The 12,541-nt window shown below is 45.6% G+C and overlaps 1 long non-coding RNA gene across 2 annotated transcripts; it reads left to right on the forward strand.

Annotated features, from left to right (window-relative positions):
• Positions 1-178: 178 nt before the first annotated feature.
• Positions 179-2,271, forward strand: LOC106148563. Of its 2 annotated transcripts, none has more exons than XR_001234136.1 (3): positions 179-302; positions 1,891-2,099; positions 2,236-2,271. It is a non-coding gene; the product is annotated as an uncharacterized LOC106148563 (long non-coding RNA). The 2 variants fall into 2 exon arrangements; XR_001234135.1 differs by lacking the exon at positions 179-302 and adding an exon at positions 720-1,044.
• The last annotated feature ends 10,270 nt before the right edge of the window (positions 2,272-12,541 follow it).

Raw genomic sequence — 12,541 nt, forward strand, 5'->3', positions numbered from 1 at the left:
GAAGGAAGGAAGGAAGGAAGGAAGGAAGGAAGGAAGGAAGGAAGGAAGGAAGGAAGGAAGGAAGAAAGGAAGGAAGGAGAGGAGAGAGGGAGGGGAGGGGGAAGGAAAGGAAGGGGAGAGGAGGGGAGGAATAAAGGAAAGAAGGCGGGGCGGGAAGAGGCGGAGCCTGGAACCGGCCCCTCACTCGGCTGTGTCCGGGTTCCACAGCGCCAGACCCTCGCGATCTGCGCGACGAGGACCCTCCTCTCTGGGTTCTGTCTCCGCCTCGGGCCCAGCTCTTTAGGAGGCTGGGGGTTCGTGAGGTATTTTTTGTTGTTTTTGTTTTTGTTTTTTCAGCAAATTCAGAAATCAGGAAAGGGCGCGGTCCGTGCCAAGGCTAAGTCACTGTGTCGATGAGACAGGGAGTTTCTGGAGGGAGTGATAACCGCCAGCGCCGACGACAGCCCGGGGCTGCGGGCTCCGCGGGGAGCGGGGTCCGGCGCCGACGTCCCGAACCCGCAGACCCGGCGCCGGCCCGGCTCCCGGGGCTGAGCCCTGCGCAGGCTGCACCCGCTCTCCCGGCCCCGCCCGGGTCTGTGGCCCCGGGAGAACTGTTCGCCCTTTAGGAACCCCTGGCTCCCCGTTTTATTATTTTATTTTATTTGTCTTTTTGAAACAGGGTCTCGCTATGCAGTTCAGGCTGGCCTTGAACTCACTTTGTATCCCAGGTTGGCCTCAAACTTGCCACGATCCTCCTGCCTCAGCCTCCTGAGTGCTGGGATTACAGACGTGCATCACCACGCCCGGCTCTCCCCGTTTTAAAAGTCAGAAACAGCAAGGAAAAATCCTGAGCGGACAAACAAAAGGTGGCGCCGACCACTCGGCCGTCGGAACCTTTCCCGGTGCAGCACCCACCCCGGCCTTCCACCCTTCCCTTGCAGCGGGTTCTGCCGCGGGCGCACGGCGGGAACGCTCGTCCTCCGTGCGGGTCGCTGCGTCCAGACTTCTGTGCGCGCAGCTCTAGGGAGGCGGGCTCCGCACCGTCCCCGACGTGCAGCTGGCCAGGTGTGTGTGTCTGCTGTACCCTGGCAGTGAGCAGCTGGGCAGAACCCTTTCGCCAGCTGGGCTCGCGGAGACGCGGTCCAGAGGCTTCTGCTGAATCCCTGCAACAGTTTTCTCGCTATTCTGAATTTGAAGCTGCTAATGATAGGGACCTAGTGTTGCTGCCGTCAGCACTTAAAGAGGGGCTGGCAGAGAACAAAGTTGGGAGGGGAGCCCCAAATCCGGCTAGCTTGAGTACTTAGGCAGAGTCAGCCCTGAAGCAAGAGCCGCCTACGGATAAAGGACCCAGCAGAGTTCGGAGTAAGTTCCACTTTGGGCATAGGATGGTTTGAAGTAGGCTTTCTATCCTCTCAGGCCATGGACTTTGGAATCATGAGAACGGAGTTTACCTGTGGTTTAACACATTTTGGCTACAAGACCTTGGGCAGTTTACTTGACATTAGTACCTAAGGTTCCTGATCTAAAAAACGAGATAGTGGGGCTGGGGACTTAGCTCAGCGGCACAGTGCCTGCCTGGGAAGCATGAGGTCGTGAGTTCGATTCCCAGTAGTGAAAAAAAAAAAAGAAAAGAAAAAATGAGATGATAATATAGCAGTAACTTCACACAGCTTCAAACGGATTGTTATGAGACATATACAAGATGTCATCAAAAATATGATGAATAATTAATTTTTAAAATTTATTACGGTAAAAAACACATTGCCAGTGATCCACTTAGAATATTCCCCCTTGCTTCAAACATACGTGTCACATGAGACAGTCCTGGAGGTCCTCTTTTGTGCGTGTCTTACTTGAGCCATCATGACAGCCTCAGCGTCCTGAACTGATTCAAAACATTTGCCTTTCAAGGTCATTTCGACTCCGGGGAAGAGCCAGAAGTTGTGTGGCTCCAGAGCTAGTAAATAAGGCGGATGAGGACCCGCTGAGTGTTTTTATGAGCCTGCCTTTCCGCTGGATGGCACCTGCAGCAGCATTCGTTGTATGTTTATCACACTTCATACAGACACCTGTGAAAGAGCACCTCCAGAACTGCTTCAGAAAGCAGCAAGGATGATGCAGTAAGCGTATTTGAAGTAATGGGGAGGAGTCTGACGGTGATTAATGGCAACGTGTCTTTCGCTGTAATACATTTCTCAAGTTTAAATAGTTACCATATATTTCTTAAAATTTATTTATTTATTTATTTATTTTCAGACACAGTCTGGCTATGTACTCCAGGCTGGCCTTGAACTTATGGCGATTCTCCTGCTTCAGCCTCCTGAGTGCTGGGATTACAGGCATGTACCACCACACCTGGATCACTATATATTTTGATCACATCCCATAATAATGCCTCCTACATTGCAAATTGTATTTGGTGTTAGCTATTTATTTTATTATATTAATGCTAATTTAATGTGGCAATTATTTCTACCTCATAAGTTACTAAGGCGTGGAGGAATACAGCCAATGCACTTGAACGAAATGAAGAATAAGGACAGGTGGAATATTGGATTTTCACAGAAGGAAGAAGGCTTTAGTTGTATCATCCTCAGGTACAGTTGGCCTTGCTGACTGGGCTGGGAGACCAGGGCCCAAAATGCACTTGAAAGCCACCTTCATAAAAGGTGGGATTTGGTCAGGACCTTCACAATGTCTGCTGAGATTAAGAACTGTGGGTCAAGCTAAGCAATCATATCTGGGTAACCAACTTAACCGAGCTTCAATGAAAAGGTGAGGTTGGAGCACATTTTGGAGTAGACGTCATCAGTCTTGAAAATATATGGGCAGAGAGTGTCCTGGGAACAGGGCAGGGCCTGTGCAAAGGCCCTGGGGTGAGTGCCTGCTGGCAGTTTGGAGGAAGTGCCAGCTCAGGGAGAGCAGGGGGAGCAGCGGGAGATGAGGCAGAGGTGGACAGGGCCAGGGATGGGGATCTGCTTATAACATGGAGAAGACATGTGAGACAGGCTCTCAAAGCAGGGTTTCAACCAAAGGCGTGACAGCTGACTTCCATTTTTCACAAGCACGTGTGTGTGTGTGTGTGTGTGTGTGTGTGTGTGTGTGGTTTCCAGGCGCACATCCTCCGGCCTGGCCCCCGGGGCAAAGGCCTTTGTGCTGTGACTGAAATGTAAAAAGGGATAGCAAAGGGCCGGCGCCCACTGCACTGCACCTGCGCCCGCACAAAGGCTTTGGCCCGGACTTGGCACTGCGTGGGCTACACCTGTGGCCCACTCCACTTCCGCAGCCGTCCTCTCGCCAGCACGGGGACCCCACGCTTTTCCCAGGGGCCACGGGCTACGCCCAGAGAACGGAGTTCCTGGCCTCCTTACCATCATCGTCTCATTGACTTTCTTAGGGAAGATGTGCATGGTTTGCATCTTAGGGGGTGAATTTTGAATCAAAGGCAATGTTATGCCAATCAGAGAAAGAATCTATTTCCAAATATTTTATCTTTTGTGGCTGTTCTTGTTGTGGTATTAGGGAGTGAACCCTGGCAGCACTGAGCTATGTCTCCTGAACTTCTGATTCTTTATTTTGGGACAGGGTCTTACTAATTGCCCAGGCTGGACTCAGACTTGTCATCTTCCTGCCTCAGCCTCCGGAGAAGCTGGAATTACAGGTGTGACCAAGCGTACCCTGCTTTCTTTATTCTTTTTTTTTTTTTTTTTTGTGTGTGTGTTTTTGAGACAGGGTCTCGCTGTGAGTTCAGGCTGGCCTTGAGCTCACTTTGTAGCCCAGTTTGGTCTCAAACCCACAACGGTCCTCCTGCCTCAGCCTCCCGAGTGCTGGGATTACAGGCATGCACCACCATGCCTGGTGCTTTCTTTATTCTTTCTGGAGAAAGTGTCTTGCTATGTAGTTTAGGTTGACTTTGAACTCACTGGGTAGTGCAGGCTGGCCTCAAATTCATGGTAATCCTCCTGCCTCAGCCTCTCAGTGCTAAGATTACAAGTTTGTGCCACCACACCCAAGGTGCCTGGTTTTTATCAACATTTTTATCCAAAAGAGTAAGGATGGACTCATCAAGGAAGGCATAGGAGGGTACAAGGATGCCATGCAGAAAAGCAGGCCACGAAAATCAGACCTTGAAAGCCAGAAACCCAGGAATCAGGATTGTAGACTGGTATTGCTTGGCCTGCACATTTACTTTGATTTTTTAACTTAGTGTCTGAGAGATAAACATCAAGACTTTTCATGAGCTCAGACCACTCGATCCTCATTGAGATGCCACGATATCTGGGGGTGCTGAGCACAGTCCCCAGCTCTGCCCACCTGGACCCCACACTGCAGCAGCCCCATCTCCCTGCACACACGCTCTCCTGGAAGTTACAGCACCCCTTGGGTCTCCTTAAAAACTGAACTTGCCGTCTCTAACTTTAAGTAATTTCTGAGACCTTATACAGAGCAAACTCCAAACTGGTGTTCTAGAACTAACACAGTAAAGGAAATCTCAACTCTTAGACTCGTAAAACTTTTGAGACTAGCCAGGCGTGGTAGTGCACGCCTGTAAGCCCAGCACTCAGGCTGAGGCAGAAGAATTGCTGTGAGTTCAAGACCAGCCTGGGCTACAAAGTGAGCTCAAGGCCAGCCTGAACTGCACAAGACCCTGTCTCAAAAAAAAAAAAAAAAAAAAAACCTTTTGAATAAAAACAGAGAAGTTTCTAATTGTGTGTATTTATATCACAAAACGGGTATGAAACAGGCCAATGGTTTTAACACAGCTATCACAAGTGGCACCTCTAACCAGACCAAATCACAGAGATAAATTTAGACTCATTCAGAGCCATTAGGATTATTAGCTCTTGCATTAAAAAAAGCAGAAGTAATAACCTTGGGCCTCAGTGGAAACCAGTTCTTTAGCTCAAGTTCACTCATCTAAACTATAATTGCGAAGTTCCTGGTGTGGATACATCAGGACCAGGAACTGGAGTTGAACCAAACTTTGAGCCAAAATATGGAAGGGATCACATTCATTTATGAGACCCAGCACTAAACTGCAACAAAACACTACTTTTTCTAAGTTACAGATTCACCCAAAATGATTTCTATGAAAATCAATAAAATCTTACTTTAATGATGTGAACTATAATTGAACCAATGTTTTCTAAAATGATTGAACCAAAAGGTGGTTGTGGCCTATAATCACAGCTGCTCGGGAGGCTGAGGCAGGAGGATTGAAAGTTAAGATCCACTCTGCACAACTTAGTGAGACCTTATCTCAAATTAAAAATTTCTTTTTCTTTATGGTTTTTTGAGACAGGGTCTCACTGTATATTCTAGGCAAGCACTCTACCACTGAGCTACATCCCCAGCTCTCCTTACTCTATATGCTAAGCTGGCCTTGAACTCACTGTATAGTCCAGGCTCAAACTCGTGGTGACCCTCCTGCCTCAACCTCCCTAGTGCTATGATTACAGGTGTGCACCACCTCACCTGACTCAGGGTAAAAATTTTAAGGGCTGGGGCTGCAACACAGTGCTAAAGCACTTATCTAGCATGTGCAAGACTCTGGGTTTAATGGTCAATATGAAAGAAGGGAAGGGAGAAAGGGAAGAAAGGAAGGAAGGAAGGAAGGAAGGAAGGAAGGAAGGAAGGAAGGAAGGAAGGAAGGAAGGGAAAAGAGATTGACCAAAACATTAAAGTATTATTTAAACCAAACCAGTATCTTTTTTACTTTTTTTTTGAGACAAGGTCTCACTATGTAGTTCAGGGTGCACTTGAACTCACTATGTAGCCCAGGTCAGCCTCAAATTTGCAGCAATCCTCCTGCCTCAGCCTCCTGAATGCTGCGATTCAGGTGTGCACCACCATGCCCAGCTCCCAAACAAGAAATTTTTGTTATGCATCTTTTCTGATAAACATCTTTAAAGCTCTTCATATTTTTGTTCTGATTATTGCATATCAAATCTCAGAAAATACAATGTTTCAAACAACTATTAACTCTTAATTCTGACAGACACTGCTAACTGCCTACCAAATCTCCATTCCATCCTATTTGTTTACTAAAACCCAGATTTACTGAAGGAGACAATGTATCCAACTTCCTTTCCCTGTTTCTTGGAACCAAGCCTGGCCATGTCTAAATTTCACACTCTGAAGTTTAAGTGCAAGTTGGGTAGAACTTCCAGGAAACTTGCTGTGGACTCGTCCTACGTTCTCCACAGCTCTGACCATGTGATGACGTTAGGAACGAAAGCCAGGCACTAAGGTCTGCGAGACGGAGATGCCAGAGAGGAGGCCCACTGTTACACGCAGCCAGTGCTAAAGAAGGGACATACTAAGATTTTTATAAACTCAACAAATGCTCATTCAGTACCTACAATTAGCACTGGGAAGCTGAGGTAGGAGGATTGTAAATTTGAGGCCATCTTGGGCTACATAGCAAGAGCCTGTCTCAAAAAACAAATAGGGAAAAAAAAGAAATGAAGGAAGGAAGGAAGGAAGGAAGGAAGAAGGAAAGGAGGAAGAAAAAAGAAAGAAAGAAAGGAAGAAAGAAAGACCCTTACATACCATGTTCTGTATTAGGGATCCTGACATAGTTGGGTGTGGTGGCGCGTGCTTGTAATCTCAGCACTTGGGAGGCTGAGGCAGGAGGATCACCATAAGTTCAAGCCCAGCCTGGGCTACATATTGAGACCCTGTCTCAAAAAAAAAAAAAAAAAAAAAAACTTACTTTATTTATCTAAGCCTCTTATATAATACTGTGGGGTTTGTCAAAACTTTTCACATTTCATGTTTATTAGTACAGCTGCTGTACCTGGTGACAGCATTCAACGTGAGGAGCCGCTATGTGGTACACACATCTTAATTCTTTACACTTCCCCTCCTCCTCCCTCCGGATCACACTCTTCCAAGGTCACTCCTGGTCTCCACGTGCGATCCCAGGGTCTCCATAGAAAGCCACTCATTACCTGGCTGCCCCACTCATTACCTGGCTGCCCCAGGCCTCTGTCCCTTCCTCAGACCCCAGGTCCAGTGACTCCATCTGCGAGGTCCCAGGGCAGCAGGAAAAAGCATTTTCATGACAACAGGAAACGCAGAGACGCCCAACACCTGACCACGCCCTCCGCGTCCCTTTAAATTTGGATGAGTTGGCAAGATTTTCAGAAGTGCAAATGCTACATAAAGTTCTGTGTCTCCAGCTTCCTGGGGCTCCTGGGGCACCAGACCTTTTTCTTGGTGGCCACAGGTGACCAGAGTGTCAGTCCCAGCCCTTGTGGTCATCTCCTCCCCACCCCTGGAGCTTGGGTTTCCGCCAGCGGAGCCTCCTGGGAAAACGGCCCACTCAGCCACGACTGCCCGGTGTCCACGTCTCTGCCCTCAGCTCTGCCTTAGTCCTAGAGCACTGATGAGGCTGCAGCGCAGGGAAGGACGGCCACAGAGCAGCACAGCGGACGTGTGTGTGTGTGTGTGTGTGTGTGTGTGTCTGCTCAGGGGCCTGGGGGCGTCAGTACCCTGCACTCCTGAGTGTGGGAAGTTAGGTAACACTAAAAGGAATGTTCCTTGAAAATGAGATTTAAGAGCCGGGTATGGAAGCCGGGTGTGGTGGTGCCATCTGTAATCCCAGCACTCGGGAGGCTGAGGCAAGGGGATCGCTGCTAGTTCAAGGCCAGCCTGGGCCACAAAGTGAGCTCAAGGCCAGCCTGAACTGCACAGCAAAACCCTGTCTCAGAAAGACAAAAAAAACAAATCCTGGTATGGTGGCACTGCCTGTAACCCCAGCACTAGGGAAGCTGACACAGGAGGATCTTTGAGAATTTGAGGCCAATCTGGACTACACAGTGAGTTGAAGGCCAGCCTGAACTACATAGCAAGAGCCTGTCTCTAAAAAATAAAATTTAGAGCCTGTCTCTAAAAAATAAAATTTAAATTTTAAAAGCACTTTTAAAAGACTTCCACTTTACCCAGGATGAAACATCAGGGAACAGATTTATCCTCCCACCAAATGCAATTTTTTTTTTTTTTCTCAGACAGGGTCTCTCTCTGTAGTTAAGGTGGCCTTAAACGCACTATGTAGCCTAGGCTAGCATTGAACTTGCAGTGATCTTCCTGCCTCAGCCTCTCAAGTGCTGGGATTATAGGCATGTGCCACCATGCCGAGCCTCCAAACGCAATTTATAAAACAGACAAAAAAATATACAATAATTGTGCTCAAGACATTAAAAGTCAGGCATGGTGGCTTTAGAAACTATCACCTGAAAGGTCTTGTTAAAGCAGCTTCCATGCAGTCTCTCTCTCTTTTTTTTTTTTTTTTTTTTTTTTTTTGGTACTGGGAATCAAACTCAGGACCTTGCACTTGCTAGACAGGCCCTTGTGCCACTGAGCTGTCTTCCCAGCCCGCTATCCAGTCTCTTTAAACTAGGCCTGGTGGTGCATTCTTGTAATTCGCAGCACTCTGGGAGGCTGAGGCAAGAGGACTGCAAATTCAAATCCAGCCTGGGCAATTTAGCCATTTAGACCCTGTCTCAGAATAAAAGTTATTTGGAGATGTAATTCAGTAGAAAGACTGTGGCTTCAATCCCCAGTACTTAAAAAAAGAAAGAAGAAAAGGTATTAGATACTGGTACCAATTTTGGGCCCCAAACTGGGTCCTTTCACCCTCTCAGAAGTGTGGGACCAATAATAAGACCAGGGCCGGGGATACAGCTCAGTGGCACAAGTGCCTGCCTGGCAAGCACAAGGTCCTGAGTTCGGTTCCCGGTACCAAAAAAAAAAAAGAGAGAGAGAGAAAGAAACCAAAAACAAGCCCAAGCACAGACTGAGCGGCCAAGGAGACTTTTATTCTGGGCGGACAAAAGGAGAGCAGGGAGTTGGACTCACAAACAATTTCTCAACTCTTGGAGGCATAGGAGGTTATAAATACAAGGTTAAAACAACACTGGGGGATAGGTTAATGGGGGAAGAGTCACATCTTCTGAGGATGGGTGAGAATTACCTGAGAATTTGGCTTCCACCTCTTCTCCCTCCTTTTTATGGTTCTTTCCAGTCATTGTCATGGCAACTGTCAAGTGTCACAGCCCAGGAAATGTGTTGTTTAGCATAGGGATGGCTTGTAATAAAGCTCCAGGTTGTCTAGGGTCACTCAGCAGCCATTGCAGATCCAGCCCATTTCCTGAAGAGGAACTTCTGGCCTACAGGATCCTGCAATCACAGATAACCAAATAGGGCAGGGTAGAAATTCTGCTAGGTAAAATGTCCTACAAGAGTAGGACAGAATCCTAGGGTGTGGTGGTGCATACCTGCCATCCCAGTACTTGGGAGGCTGAGACAGGAGGATCACTATGAGTTCAAGGCCAGCTTAGGCTACATAGTGAGTTCAAGGCCAGCCTTAGCGAGGCGTGGTGGTGCACGTCTATAATCCCAGCACTCGGGAGGCTGAGGCAGGGGATTGTTGCGAGTTCGAGACCAGCCTGGGCTACAATGTGAGCCCAAGTCCAGCCTGAACTGAATATCGAGACCCTGTCTCAAAAAGACCAAAAAAAAAAAAAAAAGGCCAGGCTGAACTACACAGCCAGACCCTGTCTCAAAACAAACAAGATGCTGGGGATATAGCTCAGTGGCATAAGGGCTTGCCTGGCAAGCACAAGGTCCTGGGTTTGATTCCTGGTCCAAAAAAAAAAAAAGGGTTAGGATAGGGTAACAACATGAGGCAATGAAGTATATAATACCTGAGCAATAGAAATCGAAGGAGCTCTATGATTGTCCCAGCTCTGTCCTGAGGGTGCTTCCAGGCCCACTTGAGTCTTCAGGATATGCATCATTCTTTAGAACACATAGGACATTTATCAAAATACTTCTTATTCAGAACCATCAAACAAATCTCAAGGCATACAATAAAGTAGGTCCTGAGCCAAAATGAAATTAAAATAGAAACCAATAAGAAAAGCACATCAAAAGAATCCTCAATGTCTGAGAATTAAATAACACATTTCTTAGCCAGGTGTGGTGGTGCAGGCCTGTAATCCCAGCACTGGGGAGGCTGAGGCAGGAGGATCATTTCGAGTTCCAGGTCAGCCTGGATTACAAAGTGAACTCAAGGTCAATTTAAACTGCATAGCGAGACCCTATCTCAAAAAGACAAAAACAAAAACAAAAACAAAAAAACACATTTTTAACCCATGGCAAAGAAGAAATCAAAGAGAAATTATTTTTTTGTTTGTTTGTTTTTGTCTTTTTGAGACAGGGTCTCCCTATGCAGTTCAGGCTGGCCTTGAGCTCACTTTGTAGCCCAGGCTGGTTTCGAACTCCAATGATCCTCCTGCCTCAGCCTCCCCAGTGCTGGGATTAAAGGCGTGCACCACCATGCCCGGCCAAAAGAGAAATTAAAAAGTATTGTGAACTGAATGAAAATGAAAACACAACATACCCAAATTTATCGGATGCAGCTAAAGCAGACTTTAGAGGGAGAACTATAGCACTGAAATGTCTAAATTGGAGGGGAGCCAGGCATGGTGGTGCATGACTATAATCCCAGCACTCTGGAGGCTGAAGCAGGAGGATTGTCACGAGTTCAAGACCAGCCTGGGCTACAAAGTGAGCTCAAGGCCAGCCTGAACTGCATAGTGAGACCCTGTCTCAAAAAGACAAAAAATAAATAAATAAATAAATAAATAAATAAATAAATAAATAAATAAATAAAAATAAATTGAAGGGGAAAAAATTCTCAGATTGACAGCTTTATCTTCCTTCTTCCTTTAGAAACTAGAAAAACAGACAAAACTGAAATTCAAATTAAGCAGAAGTTCTACAGGAGCTTTTCCAAAAAACAAAAGGGATGGGAGAAAATGCAATGAGATTTACACTCTATCACACCAAACCAAAGACACTGTAAGAAAAGAGAAATCAGAACAATATTTCTCATGAACATATATATAAATTTCCTTTTTTATTTTTATTTATTTAGGCACAGATTCTTGCTATGTAGTCCAGATTGGCCTGGAACTGGTGCTCCTCCTGCTTCAGCCTCCAGAGTACTGGGGATTACAGGGATGTGGTGTCATGCCCAGCTGAGAATCAGTTTAATTCACTACATTAGCAAATGAAAAAAGAAAAACTACATGACCATCTCAATAGCTACTTCCCCAATTTAACAACATCTAACTTTCAGTTCTGATGAAAACCTTCAACAAAGTAGGAAGAGATGAGCTGGGTATGGTGGCACACACCTGTAATCCCAGCACTCAGGAGGCCGAGGCAGGAGGATCACTGTGAGTTTGAGGTCAGCCTGGGCTACAAAGTGAGTTCAAGGCCAGCCTGAACTGCACAGTGAAAACTTGTCTCAAAAAAAAATGTATAAAAACCAATTATATTACTATAGATTAGCAACAGATCATATAAAAAAGGATTTTAAAATATAATAGCATTTAAAAAATATTAGCCAGGCGTGGGGCACACACCTGTAATCCCAGCACTCGGGAAGCTGAGGCAGAAGGATTGTTGTGAGTTCAAGACCAGCCTGGGCTACAAAGTGAGCTCAAGGCCAGCCTGAGCTGCATAGTGAGACCCTGTCTCAAAAAGACAAAAAATAAACACAAAAATAAAAAATATGAAATACTTAGGAATAAAACTGACAAAATATGTGTGCGTCCTATATAAAGACTACAAAACATTGTGTAGAGAATTTTTTTTTTTTGGTACTGGGAATCATACTCAGGACCTTGTCCTTGCCAGGCAGGCACTTGTGCCACTGAGCTATCTCCCCAGCCCATGTGTAGAGAAATTAAAGAATATTTATATAAATGTTTTCTTGTGTTGGAATACTCAATATTGCTAAGAAGTAAATTTTCTCCAGTTTTATCTATTGATATGATACACTCCTAATTAGAACCCCAGAATTTTTCTTTCTTTTTTGTGATAGTGGGTTGAACCCGGGGCCTTTGCACTGAGCTATAGTCTCCTTTTAAAATGCTTTGTACTCCAGGCTGCCCTTGAATGCGCTATGTAACCAGGTTGGCCTGGAACTTGTGGCGATCCTCCTGCCTCAGCCTGAGTGCTGGGATTACAGCGTATGCTGCTATACCCGGCTTGAACATTTTTATTTATTTGTCTGTTTGGAAACTGGGGATTGAACCAGGGCCTTCAAACTGAGCTACATCTCAACTTTTTTGTTTTGTTTTTCTTTAGGTCAGTATCTCATTAACTGGCTAAATTGCCAAAACTGGGTTTAAACTTGCAATCCTTCTCCCTCAGCCTCCCAGAATGCTATTACAGGTGTGTATCACTATGCTCAGCTTCAGCAAGCTTTTTATATTATACAATATATCATATATGCAAACACACATTAATTTACATTTCATATTATGTTGTTCATCTTTACATTAACAATATGTGTTTTTTAAATTAACAAGCTAATTCTATAATTCATGTTGCAATGAAAAAGATCTCAAATAGCCAATTAACTTTGAAAGAGAGAAATAAATATAGAGAGTGTACACTAACTTTAGGATAGCTTACAGCTATAATAACCAAAAGAGTATAGTACTGAATTTGTGTTAGGCAAGTAAAAACTGAAATAAAATAA

Source organism: Chinchilla lanigera, unplaced genomic scaffold (assembly GCF_000276665.1).
Source record: "Chinchilla lanigera isolate Chin_1 unplaced genomic scaffold, ChiLan1.0 scaffold00023, whole genome shotgun sequence".
Lineage (NCBI taxonomy): Eukaryota > Metazoa > Chordata > Mammalia > Rodentia > Chinchillidae > Chinchilla > Chinchilla lanigera.